This window comes from Dipodomys spectabilis, unplaced genomic scaffold (assembly GCF_019054845.1).
Source record: "Dipodomys spectabilis isolate Male_0828 unplaced genomic scaffold, ASM1905484v1 ptg000344l, whole genome shotgun sequence".
Taxonomy (NCBI): domain Eukaryota; kingdom Metazoa; phylum Chordata; class Mammalia; order Rodentia; family Heteromyidae; genus Dipodomys; species Dipodomys spectabilis.
The window spans coordinates 2,777,983-2,793,319 of record NW_024871021.1 but is presented as its reverse complement, the minus strand read 5'-3'; positions in this window follow the sequence as shown (position 1 = coordinate 2,793,319).

Here is a 15,337-nt window from a genome sequence, read left to right as displayed (position 1 = left end):
GAGATTAGAAAGGAAATTCAAATGTTCATGCTATTCAACAAAAATGAACACACAAATTACCAGCTCCTCTGGGACACAGCAAAGGCAGTACTCAGAGGCAAGTTTATAGCTCTGAGCTCCTACATCAACAAATTGGAGAAATCTGAAACTAGCAATTTAATGACACATCTAAACCTCCTTGAAAAAGAGCAGCAAGATAAACCCCAATCCAGTAGACGGAAAGAAATAATCAAAATTAAGTCAGAATTAAATGAATTAGAATCCAAAAAAACTATAGAAAGAATCAACAAAACAAAGAGTTGGTTCTTCGAAAAACTTAACAAAATTGACAGACCCTTAGCAAATCTTATCAGAAAAAGAAGAGAACACACCCAAATTAATAAACTCAGAGATGAGAATGGAAACATCACCACGGAAACAAGCAAGATTCAGAACATTATAAGGGAATACTTCTCAAAACTTTATGCTAATAAGTTTGAGAACTTGACAGAAATGGACCTCTTCCTAGCAAATATTGACATGCCAAAACTAAACCAAGATGAGGCAAACTATCTTAACAGGCCCATATCAAGCATTGAAATAGAAACAGCAATAAGAGACCTCCCAGCTAAGAAAAGTCCAGGACAAGATGGTTTCACAGCGGAATTTTACAAGGCCTTCAAAGCAGAGCTCACACCAATTCTCCTCCAACTCTTCAATGAAATTGAAAGAGAAAGCTCACTACCGAACACATTCTATGAAGCCATCATAACCCTCATCCCAAAACCAGGCAGGGACTCATCAAAGAAAGAGAACTATAGACCCATTTCTTTGATGAACATTGATGCAAAACTTCTCAACAAAATTTTGGCCAACCGACTTCAACAATTCATCCAAAAAATCATCCACCACGATCAAACAGGATTCATTTCAGGGATGCAAAGCTGCTTCAATATACGCAAATCAATTAATATTATTCATCACATCAACAGGAGCAAGAATAAGAACCACATGGTTATCTCAATAGACGCAGAAAAAGCATTCGACAAGATCCAACACCCCTTTATGATGAAGGTTTTGGAAAAATTAGGAATCCATGGAACATTCCTCAATACAATAAAGGCTGTATATGACAAACCTACAGCCAGCATTATACTCAATGGTGAAAAACTAAAGCCATTTCCTCTTAACTCAGGAACAAGACAAGGATGCCCACTCTCTCCACTTCTCTTCAATCTAGTATTAGATTGCCTAGCTACAGCAATAAGACAAGATGCAGACATAAAGGGGATCCAAATAGGGAAAGAAGAAATAAAACTCTCCCTCTTTGCAGATGACATGATCTTGTATTTAAAGAATCCCATAGACTCCACTCCCAAATTACTCAAGCTGATTCAAAACTTTGGCAAAGTAGCAGGTTATAAAATTAACCCCCAAAAATCAATGGCTTTTCTGTATGCCAACAATGAGAAAAGTGTGGCTGAAATTAGGAAAGCAACTCCATTTGTAATAGCCCCACAAAAAATAAAATACCTAGGAATTAACTTTACTAAAGAAGTGAAGGACCTCTATGATGAAAACTTTAAAATCTTGAAAAAGGAAATCAACACAGAACTTAAAAAATGGCAAAACCTCCCATGCTCCTGGATTGGAAAGATTAACATCGTGAAAATGGCAATACTTCCCAAGGCTATCTACAAATTCAACGCAATACCTATCAAAATTCCACCCTCATTCTTCAAGGAAATAGAAGAGGCAATCCAAAAATTCATATGGAACAATAAAAGACCCCGAATAGCAAAAACGCTCCTCAACGGAAAGAACACTGCTGGAGGAATATCAATACCAAATTTCAAACTCTAATATAAACCCATAGTAATCAAAACAGCTTGGTATTGGCATAAGAACAGACCTCAGGACCAATGGAATAGAATTGAAAACCTAGAAATGAACCTACAGACCTATAGCCATCTAATCTTTGATAAGGGAGCTAAAACAATAGAATGGAAGACAGACAGCCTCTTCAGTAAATGGTGCAGGCAAAACTGGTTAAATACATGTAGAAAACTAAAGCTAGATCCTTATATATCACCCTGCACCAGAATCAACTCCAAATGGATCAAAGACCTTGAACTCAAAGCAGACACTCTGAAAACATTACAGGATGGAATAGGAGAAACCCTGGGTCTCCTCGGCTCAGGCCGAAATTTTCTGAATAGAGACCCGGAAACACAACAAATCAAAGAAAGGCTGGACAAATGGGATTGTATAAGGTTGCAGAGCTTCTGCAGGGCAAATGACATAGCTAGCAAGATCAATAGAAAGCCCACGGACTGGGAGAAGATCTTTACTAGCCATACAACGGACAAGGGTCTCATATCTAAAATATACTTGGAACTCAAAAAATTAAACCACCCAACAACAAATCCTCAAAGAAACAACTGCCCAATAAGTAAGTGGGCGAAAGACTTAAAGAGAAGCTTCTCTGAAGAAGAAAGAAGGATGGCCAATAGACACATGAAGAAATGTTCAACATCCCTAGCCATAAAAGAAATGCAAATCAAAACAACATTGAGATATCACCTCACTCCAGTTAGAACGGCAAAAATCAAGAACTCTAACAACAACAGATGCTGGAGGGGATGTGGACAGAAAGGAACCTTACTTCATTGTTGGTGGGAATGTAAACTTGTTCAACCACTTTGGAAAGCAGTATGGAGGTTCCTCAAAAGACTCCACATAGAGCTCCCCAATGACCCAGCAATCCCACTTTTGGGCATTTACCTAAATGATCACAAACAAGGCCACACTAAAGCTACCAGCACAACTATGTTTATTGCAGCATTATTTACCATAGCTAAGACATGGAACCAACCCAGATGCCCCTCAGTAGATGAATGGATCAAGAAGATGTGGTATATATACACAATGGAATTCTATGCCTCCATCAGAAAGAATGACATTTCCCCATTTGTTAGGAAATGGAAAGGCTTGGAAAAAATTATATTAAGTGAAGTAAGCCAGGCCCAAAGAAACATAGGTCCCATGGTTTCCCTTATTTGCAATATCTAGTATAGGTATGAGTCAAGCGGAAAAAGTCAGATAATGTGATGTTAGGAAAACGAAACCTCAAATATGTATTTTAATGTTTTTGTTTCTTTCATGCATGTGTTTCTAACGCATTTATAAGATTATTTCTTTGTTGCTTTGTATGTCCCTCCCCCACAGTGTAACCCCCGCTTTCACTATATTTGATGTCAGTATAACATGTGGAGGAGATGGGGACAAACAAGTCGTTTAAGGATTCAGGTGGACCTGTTGCAACAATGAGAAGTACAAAATGTCATGTCAAAACCAGCTTTACAATGTCGGTGGGGGGGGGGGGGTATGATTGGGTGGGAGGGAGGGGGGAGGCTGGGAAGGGAGGTGAAGGGTAAACAAAGGAGGAGGCTGCAATGCTTGGTAAGAAATGTATGCATTATCCTGCCCATGTAATTGTAACCCCTCTGTACAGTATGTTCTCAAATAAAATAAAATTAAATTAAAAAAAAATAAAATAAATAGGGATACAGTTGGACCCATTGCAAAAATGAGATATACAATTCGTTATGTCGAAAACGAACTTTACAACTTTTTTGGTGAGGGGAGGAGGATTGGATGGGGGGGGAGAGGTAAGAATGGGAAGGGATGGGAAGGGGAAACCAAGGAGTAGGCTACATTGCTTGATAAAAAATGTACTCATTATCTTGCCCATGTAATTGTAACCCCTCTGTACAGCATTTTCACTATTATGTATATATATATATATATATATATATATATATATATATATATATTCATTGTTAGAAAAAAAAAAAGAATCCAAGGCTTGAAGGAAACTCTGTCCCTGACTTTTTTCGAGTGTGTTCTTTATTCATATAAAAATTATCTGGAAGCCGGGCGCTGGTGGCTCACGCCTGTAATCCTAGCTACTCAGGAGGCTGAGATCTGAGGATCGCGGTTCAAAGCCACCTTGGGCAGGAAAGACCGTGAGACTCTTATCTCCAATAAACCACCAGAAAACCGGAAGTAGCGCTGTAGCTCAAGTGGTATAGCGCTCGCCTGAGCTGAAGAGCTGAGGGACAGAGCTCAGGCCCAGAGTTCAAGCCCCACGACCGACAAAAAAAAAAAAAAAAAAATTATCTGGAAACTTCTTCTTGAAAGTATTACAAAAGGAAACAATATGCCATTTGAAGGCCAGCATAGAATAAAAGGAAATAACGTTGTTTTAAAGTGTTCTATTAAAAGGAAACAAAGACTTGGAGGTTTTAAATTGTCTTATGCATGGATATTTCACTACTGAGATGATTCTGTTGTTGCAGAAGTCATTTATTAATTCCTTTAGTCTTGTCCTAAATTCTCCAGCGCAATTAGTATTCCAGAAAAGCCGGATCCACTAAGTATGATCAGCAAATGGAGCCTGTTCTCAAACCAGGATGGTCCCTAAGAAATATGTGCGTTTTTTTTTTTTTTTTTTGCTTGTGGGTTTGTGTAGTTTGTTCTTGTTCTGGAGCTTGAACTCAGAGGCTGACCTATGTCCCTGAACAAATGTCTTCCCTGGCCTACTTCCCCCAAAGCTAGTGCTCTACTGCTTTAGCAAAAACCACTTCTGGTGTTTTTGGTGTTTAGTTACAGATAATGTGATAGACTTTCCTGTCTGGGTTGGCTTTGAACTGAGAAAGTAAAAAAGCCATGTGACATCAACTGTATCAATATTTCTGTTTTGAACCAAGGAATACTAGACAAAGTTTATTATAAAGCTAATATTTGACAATTTTTTAAAGAAAAGAATATGTCTAACAAAGAATCCATAACTTAAATAACTCCACAAATGTAGGTGCACTGAATCATTTTGGAAGCATTTTTTCAACTGCTTGGGAAGATAACTATTGACTTCATAGATCCTTTTGGGGAAACTTAGTGATATTTCCCTGTTGTCACTGGCTTTGTACACGTGTATGCTGTACATACTTCAAAGGGTCTTACATAAAGGAAGTCTTGAAATTCTCAACAATATTTAAGTAAGATGCTCCCTATATTTCTTTTCACATTTGGGGATCACTAAGTACCAAAGTTATGTAGAAGGCTAGGGTTAGAATATGGACATGAAATCTGTCTCCTAATATTATAAAGATAATTTATGTCATTTTGAGTTACAGTTTCTAAAGTAATAAAAAATAAGGTAAAACAGTAACAGAAACATAATTTTCTATCTTTCCTAACTCTCCAACAGAAATTAGAGAATCCAGTAAAGTTACAGCAATCCCAGGATGGTATAGGATTTTATAGGATCACTAGATGGTGAAAAAGAAGGTAAAAAAATGGTTCCCCTGAAACAATGGGAAACAAAATCTGTACCTACAGATTGTGATAAAGCTGGAAAATAGTTTCCACTATGCTATGTGTTTGATATTTTAGGTTTGTTTACACAGCAACTTTCCTCTCTCAGGAAATTACTCTATTCCTACTTAAGGTTTTGCAGCTTATAACACATCAACAAATAATGCTTCTAAATATAAACAAGCATGATACTAAGAGTAACCAAGGCTACTTCCGTTGCCATAGGTGATAAATAACAATGCTGTTGGGGAATAGTCAAACAATTTTGAACTTTTTCATACCTTTCCTCTTCTCCAAAATGAGAAGTCCTAGTCATTATATGTAAAACATTAATAAAGGATTTTTATATTTTTTTATTTTTCACACTAAAGCAAATACACTTTTCTTCCTTGCAAGCCTGATTTTGAAAGAGTCACTCACAATTATTTTATAGACAAAAGTTTACTGCTTTGGCTTAGGTGTTTTCCTGCCTTTGGGTGTTGCTCTCTATTATTTTGGCAACTATATAGAAAAACAAGAAAAATCCATTATGCTTTTGTTGAATTTTTCAAAGTCAAGCTGTCTTCAAACACAGTTGTCTATTCCCTTCTTCACTGCTAATTAAAGTTTAATTATTGCACTTTAAATAACAAAAACATAGTTTAATGTATATTCTCATTGAAACCAATGAAAACAGGCGTGTCTGCCATTGCTTTTTAAATTGTTTCCAAGTATTTTCCTTGGCTATTTTCATTATTGCCTTTGTTCCAGTCTTCCAATCAGGAATACAGTGTTACACAAAAAGATCTTCCTAAGATATAGGATGTTAGGCAGAAAAAAAATAGATATATAATTAAAGATTTTCATCTCTTAAGAGACTGAAAAGCTCAGAAGACATTTTGCTATTACTGGCATGGTTCTTAAGCTAAGTGAAATGTATGTAAATGTGACAGTTATTCCAAACAATAATTATGGCTTATACTTTTCTGCTCCAATGAGATGAGGAACTTTACTGTCAATGAAATCTCTGACAAGATTGGAGGGCATATTGATTTTAGGGTAGGAAGGTTAGTGTTAGAAAGCCAAGGGAGATTCCTAAAACAGCACTGCCTATCACTTATCAGTTAATTATACTCATGGCATATAAATACATAAATATGAATTGATTGAAAAATGTGTGACTTACACAATTGATTCAATGGTTACCAAAACCAGAAAACACTTCTCATTTATTATTATATCTTTTATATCTAGTGAGGATTCAAAAATTTTTAGAATTATATTTTAACATTTATGCCAAAATATTTGTTTATTTTTAACAGTTTATTTTTAAATTTTGTCGGTCGTGGGGCTTGAAATCTGGGCCTGGACGTTGTCTCTCAGCTCTTGACCTCAATGCTAGTGCTCTACCACTTGAGCCACTGCCAGTTTTCTGGTGACTCATTGAAGATAATCTCAAAGAGCCGGCGCCAGTGGCTCACGGCTGTAATCCTAGCTACTATGGAGGCTGAGATCTGAGGATTGCAGTTCAAAGCCAGCTGGGGCAGGAAATTCTGTGTGACTCTTGTCTCCAATAAAACCACCAGAAAACCAGAAGTGGTCGTGTGGCTCAAGTGGTAGAATGCTCACCTTGAGCTGTAGAGTGTAGGGACAGTGCCCAGGCCCAGAGTTCAAGCCCGACGATAAACCAAAATTTAAAAAAGAAAGTCTCACGGACTATACTCCCTAGGCTGGCTTTGAACCATCATTCTCAGCCATCAGACTCCTTAGTAACTAGGATTACAAGCATGAACCACTGGCACCTAGCTACATAATTATTTTTTACACATTTATGAAGTATGGAGTGGTAATCCCATTCATTTATAGGTTGTGTAATGATCAAGCTATATCATATCCATTAGTTTCTGTATGTAACATTTCTTTTTAGTGATACTGCTCGAAAAGTTATCTTTTGGCTGTGATGAAATATCTATTCTTAACTATAATCACTTTGGTCCTTATGGTATACAATTAATATATTTACTTTTAGTATTAGAAGTCTGCTAATTAAACTCATAGAAAACATGAATTGTATGGTGAGAGAAGTTCATGGTTCCATTACTTGTTTTAGGAAAACAATTATGCCTTTTGTTTTCAATTATATTTCTGTGGGAATGTGAACTATTCACTGATTTAACTGTTAAAGTTGATAACTGTTACATTATATCAAGTTGATTTCAACTTGTATTTGAAAATTGCACATTTAACACAAATATGCTTGCACTTTCTTCTACCACATAACTAAAATAACAGTAAAGCAAAGCTTGGTGTTAGTGGGTCATGTGTAGAATCCTAGAAACTCAGGAGGCTAAAACCTGAAGAAATTTGGTTCAATGTCAGTCTAAACAGACAAAAATGTGAAAATTTATCTCCAATTGTCCAGCAAGAAGAAGAAGATGAGGGTATGGCTCAAAGGATAGAGTGTGTTCAGCCATGAGCAAAAAGTACCAGGAAGACAATTAAACATAGAGTTCAAGCCCTAAAAATGGCATAGACACACAAGACAACAATAAAAAGTACTATGAACATCAATTATGAAGACAAAATAGTAGAAAAGATCATGAGAAATATTGCATAAAGAGCTGGAAGACAGAAATCATTTGACAGAATTTTGATTCAGGAGAGGGAAAAATCACAGTCTCATTGGTACAATCACATTGTACTCATTTGTGTTGAAACCTCGATACTGGGTAACATGTGAAAGAGAAGATTGGATTACCTGACATAACAGACATTGCCTGTGACTGACTATGCACCATCCCACTCTGCAAAAATCTAAAATTGTGCTTGCTAATTTAAATAAAACCTCATATTAGATACTGTTTGGTCCACACAGACTGGGGGTCCTTATTTTGAGGCTTCAGACTTATGTGAGGCTTTTGTTAATAACCAGTCCTGTTGTACCCACTTTCCTTTGTGCACCTATACCTTACAAAGCTGACACCAAGCCAAGGCTTTGAACTAGACACCACGGCGTTAATCTCTCCCTTTCTCCAGCTACAACTCTTTTCACATGCTATCCCTGTCTTAGTATTAGTTGTTTTCTTACTAATCCCCACCAGGAAACTCTTATATTCATCTAAACTCACTATAAATATCCTAGTTCAAAAAGGGATTAAAGGTTTACCATTGGCTGAGGCTCTCATGTGTAGGTTTGCTCCCTAATAAATCTGTGCTACAATATCTCTCTTTTCTTCATGTCTTTTGAGTCTGACAAATGAATGATTCGGTTAGATGTAATCCCATTTATCCAACCTTACTTTGGAAGTTTTGACCTGTCCCAAGGAGCCCTCGTGTTTCCTCGAACTCTTCCTGTAAAATTCTAAGGTATCTGGAATTACATTAGGGTCTTCAATCTATTTGGAATCGATTATGGTGCAGGAGTATATATAAGGATCTAACTTCAGGTTTCTGTGTACACACAATTCCATCAGCGCAAGTTTTTGAAGAATTTGTCTTTCTTCCATCCTGTGTTTCTGGCTCCCTTATCAAAGATTATGTGCCTATAGGAGTGGATTCATTTCTGAGTCTTAAATTCTGTTCTATTGATGTAAATCTGTGCTTCTATTGGAAAGAATGGCATTATCACATTCCTGAGGAAATTGACTTCTCTGTAAACTGAAAAGCAAAATTCTAAGTTTATAAGATAAAATTGAGGAAAATTTTGAGCACATAAACTATAATATATAGAGAAAAATATGGGAGAGAAAAGATAAGATGAAAAGTAGAGTAGCTATCAATTGAAGAACTCATAAACAATTACCAAAACTATACAAGAGAGCTGGGGTAAAGCTCATTTGTAGGACTAGACTAATATATACAAAGCCATAGGTTCAATCTCCAAGAAGACCTAATAATAAGTTAATAAATAGTAATAATAAAATAATTACTTGAAATAAATGCTTTCATATTAGAGAGGCCTAAATCCTAAAACAGTAAACAAAATACCCTCAATTCTTGTATCCAATGACATGAAACTACAAGAATGAAGAGGAAATAGTTTTCCATTTCTCTCCTTTCTTTTCCTTTCCTGATTTCTTCTTTTCTTCTTTCCTTTGGCACTACTGGTGCTTGAAGTTGCTAAGGCTCTGACCACTTTAGATTATTTTTCAGATGAGGTATTCCTTTTTGGCCAAGCCTCCCTTGAGCAATAATCTCTTACCTATGGCTTCCACAAACGAGAGATAACAGGGAAATTACCCTATATCTTGCTTTCGTTTTGTACTTTCTCATGACTTTTTTTGGTCAGAACTGGCCCAGGATATCAGTCTTCTAAATCTCTGCCTTCTAATTAGCATGGCGTAATTCAATTAAAACTTGGACCCATACTATTTTTCATTGTAAACATTCAATATTGACTTCTGTTTTCTAGATATCATTAAATTCAATTGAGGTTAGTATGGATATTTATGATGTTATAAGAAGAACATAGAGAAATCCCTTGAATAGGTATTTTCAGTTTCTTTAAATATTTATAGTATGAGACTAAAAGTAGGACATTAATATTTCACAAGTATTATGCAGACTATATTTGTTTTAATGATTTGGTGCACACATTAAGTTCAATATAATTTTATCAACTCTATATGAATACTTACAGACACGTTTCTTTACCAAAAATAAGTCTGTCTCATGCTTCCCTTTTATAATTAAACCCACTACTTCTCTTGGTCCCATCCCAAACCTGTTTCATCCTGGAAACCAAAACATTTTTTTTTTCTGCGACTTCTAGATTATGCAATAAATAAGCTTTTAGGATTGCCCTCAAATCTATGGTAGAGTATTCCCCGTTGTTTTATGCGTTAATATTGTATTGTATTCACTCAATTAGCCTTTTGGTTCTGTTATTAGAGAATGTAGCACAATTCGTTTCCCATTCACCTGAAGAAAGCTTGAATTGATTTCCATTTCTTTAACTAGAGGAAATAATGTTGCTATCATCCTCTGTGTTTTGACGTTTGAGTGAATGTTAGTTTATTTTTATGAGACAAAGCCTGAAGAGCTCAATTCCTGTGCTATACTCTAGATGGTTGCATATTTCATATTCTAGGAACCTGTCAAAATGTTTTCAGAAGTGGCTTTCCCATTTGAGATTCCTGCCAGCATCCAGTTTCTCTGTTTCTTGATAGCATTTAGTATGGGCAATATTGTATTATGTGCAGTAATTCTCATACATGTTTTATGATGCCATTTTTGTTTTAATGTGCATTTATTTGATGACTAATGATGCTTTTCTTGGGCTTATTTTTCACAAGATATATTTATCTAGTTTCTAATTGATGTTCTTTTTAACATTAGTTTTTTTGATAGTTCTATGTAGAGTATAATTTGAGGCATTCTTTAGGTACAGGATTTGCAAATATTTTATTCTTGACTATGGGTACACTTCATCAACATTATCTTCATCATCATTATCATCATCATTATTATCATATGTTGGGTCTTCATCCATCCTACAAAAGACAGCCGGGGTCTGAGGAAATGTAAGTGCGGCAGCTCGCCTGTTACCCAGCCTCCCTCAGCCCAGGAAACAATCAGACCCATCAGGGAGTCAAGTCAAGCAGGAAGAAACTCGTTTATTAACACAGAGCAGCCCTTTTAAAGCAAAAAAGAGCAGGTGGCATGGCAAGGGAGGAAGAGGAACCAATCTCTGTCAAGGTCACACCCTATCATGAACCTAAGCTTCCACAGGCTGGTTATGCACTGAACGAAAGCAAATTGGGCTCTGCCCACTCAACTCCCTCTCAGCACCATCTTTGCCGCCCATGTGCCCTACAATCATCATCATCATCATCATCAATCATATCATCATCATCACTATTAGTAGTACTATTATTAGCTTTAAACGTGTATGTATGGTCCTGGGACATGAGCACAGGGTACCTGAGATTAGTTTCAATTTGTTAACAATTTACCATTTCAGTCATGCCTCATTTCTGGCTTTTTTGCTGATTAAACAGAGATAAGATTTTCAGGGATTTTATTTTGTGGGCTGCCGTCAAACAGCAATTCTCACATCACAGCCTACCAAGTAGTTAGGTTCAGATACATGAGTCCCCTGCTCCCAACTTCTATTCACTACGTGCATATGAGCTTTCACAGACTAAATTATTTTATACATTTTTGAGTTCTACTATATCGAGTTTTCCTTTCCTACAATTTTAATGCCAAATTTATGTATGTTTCATCTCCAAAATTGTCAAGGCATCTTCCTTTGTTATACATTTATATCACTCTTTTTGTTTTATATGCCACCGTCAAATCCTGCTTGAAGTTAATATTTGAATAAATTGTTATTTTAAGTCAATGTTCACTTTTTAATTCTCGCCAATATTGTCTAACCTATCACCACTTATTAAAGAGAATGTCGCTCCACAATTGTTTGGTTTTACACTCTTATTACATATTCTTTGATAACAATTAAGTGGCTCTAATCTGGTGTCCTACAGACACATTGAGCTGTATTATCTTTCCTCTACAAATATAACAATTTTACTCTAACATAGCTTTAATATTAGACAGAGAAATATATTCCAGTTTATTTTCCTTTGTCAATGAGTCAAAGAGTGATGGTCAGGTGTTTTTAGAAATTTTCATAAACATAAATAAAACTGTGAAGCTGGGCACTGTTAGCTCACGCTTATTATACTAGCTGGATAGGAGGCTGAGATCTGAGGATTGCGGTTCAAGGCAGCTGCAACATGAATGTCTGTGAGTCCCTTATCCCCAATTAACCACCAGAAAACCAGAAGTGGCACAGTTCCTCAAAGGGTAGAGCACTCACTTTGAGCTGAAGAGCTGAGGAACAGTGCCCAGGACCAGATTTCAAGCCCCATGTATGACCCAAAAAAAGGTGGTGGGGACAATTAATACCTTTGCTCAATTGTATCCTCCAATCCATAAAAAGTATATATTTCCATTTACTTAGATTTTTGCTTTTATATTCAGCATTGCATAATTTTCAATAAAGGTGAGTCAACAACACTTTAATAAATTTTGACGATATGTGGAGATGGAACAAAAAATTCACAGAAAACAGACGAAATATCAGGGGCAATGGGAATGGAGAAAGATAAAAATGAGTTAATCAAGCCCTTGATCAATATGTGAGTGTGTAAAATATTTCAATAACATTTCTTTGTACAATTAATATACACCAATTAATAAATATCTTCCAAAGGCATTGGTATTCAAGTATGTCATAAAGGATAAATAGAGATTTTGTGGTGAAATAAAAGATAGAAAATACATACTTATATTAATAGTTATAGTAATAATAAACTAAGAAATTTGGTCAACATTCTGAGGTCTCATGGCTCATTAGAATACTAAGCCATTGGTATCTAACATAAGACTAAAATGTTAGACTTGAGCCTATCTTTAAGACTGCTTAATGCTCTTGCCTTTTGAGTAAGTATTCTCTTTATTGTTGTTGTAGTTGCTGGTGGTGGTCGTGGGCCTTGAACTCTGGGCCTGGGCGCTGTCCCTCATCTATTCAGCACAAGGCTAGATCTCTACCACTTAAGCCACTTCTGTATTTCTGGTGGTTTATTGGAGATAAGAGTCTGATGGACTTTTTCTGCCCAGGCTGGCTTTGAACCATGATCCTCATTTCAGCTTCCTGAGTAGCTACAATTATAAAATGAGCCACTAGCACTGGGCTGGAAACAGTATTCTTAGTACAAAGAAAAAATACAAGTGATTTGGAACCAATATGTAGAAGGCTGCCTTTTTGGCTTCAGAAGAGAGCTGGCTGGTATCTTTTTTTTTTTTTTTTTTTTTTTTTGGTCGTAAGGCCTGAACTCTGGGCCTGGGCACTGTCCCTTGGCTCTTCAGCTCAAGGCTAGCACTCTACCACTAGAGTCACAGCTCCACTTCCGGCTTTTTCTGCTTATGTGGTGCTGAGGAATCGAACCCAGGTCCTCATGCATGCAAGGCAAGCACTCTACCACTGAGCCACCTTCCCAGCCCCTCTGGCTGGTATCTTATGAGTAGATAGATTTAGGAAAAATTGAACATATAAGTCCACATGGAAGGCTACAAAAAATTTTAGTGAAGTTCCAAAAATGATAAGGACATGAATTGCAATAACTAGCTTGGTAATAAGGGGCATGTTTGGAAGTTCGGTCTCTATTGTTACTTTTGTAAATGTACAATGTCATTTTATTCATTTTTGTTGTTGTTTCATTAGTATGTTCTTTCTCCTATGGAATATCCCCTGTTGTCACTGTACTCGATTTTGATACCCTGCATCTTGTATATACATGTCTAATCTGGGGAGGGTAAAGGGAATTACAAAACGCTGAAACTGGTTCATGTTAGGGAAGAAGATAACTTCAGAGTTAGAATCAGGAAATTTTTGGGAATTATGGCAAACTGTACTCATTTCCAGAGTGCAAACTGGAGTATTCTTTAGAATGATTAAAAACTAGAGTCTTTTTCTTAAACATTAGAATTGGACTATAATTAGGGTCAAAGTTAGGTCTCAGTTCCAGCTGGGATTAGTGTTAGCATTAAGGAAAACTTCATTTTCAACATAGTGTCTTGTGAGTATCATTTTTGAAATGGTTCATCCTATGTTGAACCTAAATTTTCTATTTCTCTAATCCTAATTCTAATTCTTTCTGGGATCCTAACCCTAACCATAAAACCATAATAGTAATGATAGCTCAATTCAAAAGTTAAAAAAGTATTCAATTTTTATTCATTCTATTAATCCACTTTACATCTTGAGTTAAGCTGCAGTTTAGCTTAACTTTTCCAAATTAGTTTATATGTGCATATATAAAGATGTAATTTTATGTGAAAAACAAGATCTTTGGAGGTACCAGTAATGAAAAGGAAATAATCAAATACTTTAAATATATTATGGAATTGCCACGTCTGACAATTAATATCCATTAACAAAATAACTAAAAATTAATAAAACACTGCCTTCTAGTGTTCTTTAAGAGAGCCATGACATGTCTTGTGAAATACTTACGTTAGATAAACTTTGTTCATGCATAATTTATATTATTATTGGCCAATTATTTAACTTAATGAATAAAAATATATCAAATAAGATTCCATGACAAAAAATATAAAACAGTTACTTAGTAATTGTTTGAGAAATAGTTATAGTCTTGCGTTTTAGGAAACTGAATTTCTGTTTCCCTACAAAGGAATGAATTAGGTTTACTAATCTAATATTTGTAGTAAGTTTAGAGAACATAATTGGCATGAAAAACATCTAACAGTTTCTTGATCCATTCATCTACTGAGGGGCATCTGGGTTGGTTCCATATCTTAGCTATGGTAAATAATGCTGCAATAAACATAGTTGTGCTGGTAGCTTTAGTGTGGTCTTGTTTGTAAACATTTGGGTAAATGCCCAAAAGTGGGATTGCTGGGTCATAGGGGAGTTCTATGTGAAGTCTTCTCAGGAACCTCCATACTGCTTTCCAAAGTGGTTGAACAAGTTTACATTCCCACCAACAATGAAGTAAGGTTCCTTTCTGTCCACATCCCCTCCAGCATCTGTTGTTGTTAGAGTTCTTGATTTTTGCCGTTCTAACTGGAGTGAGGTGATATCTCAATGTTGTTTTGATTTGCATTTCTTTTATGGCTAGGGATGTTGAGCATTTCTTCAAGTGTCTATTGGCCATCCTTCTTTCTTCTTCAGAGAAGTTTCTCTTTAAGTCTTTCGCCCACTTATTTATTGGGCAGTTGTTTCTTTGAGGATTTGTTGTTGGGGGGTTTAATATTTTGAGTTCCAAGTATATTTTAGATATGAGACCCTTGTCCGTTGTATGGCTAGTATGGAATTCTATGCCTTCATCAGAAAGAATGACATTGCCCCATTTGTTAGGAAATGGAAAAACTTGGAAAAAATTATATTAAGTGAAGTAAGCCAGGCCCAAAGAAACGTAGGTCCCATGGTTTCCCTTATTTGTAATATCTAGTATATGTATGAGTCAAG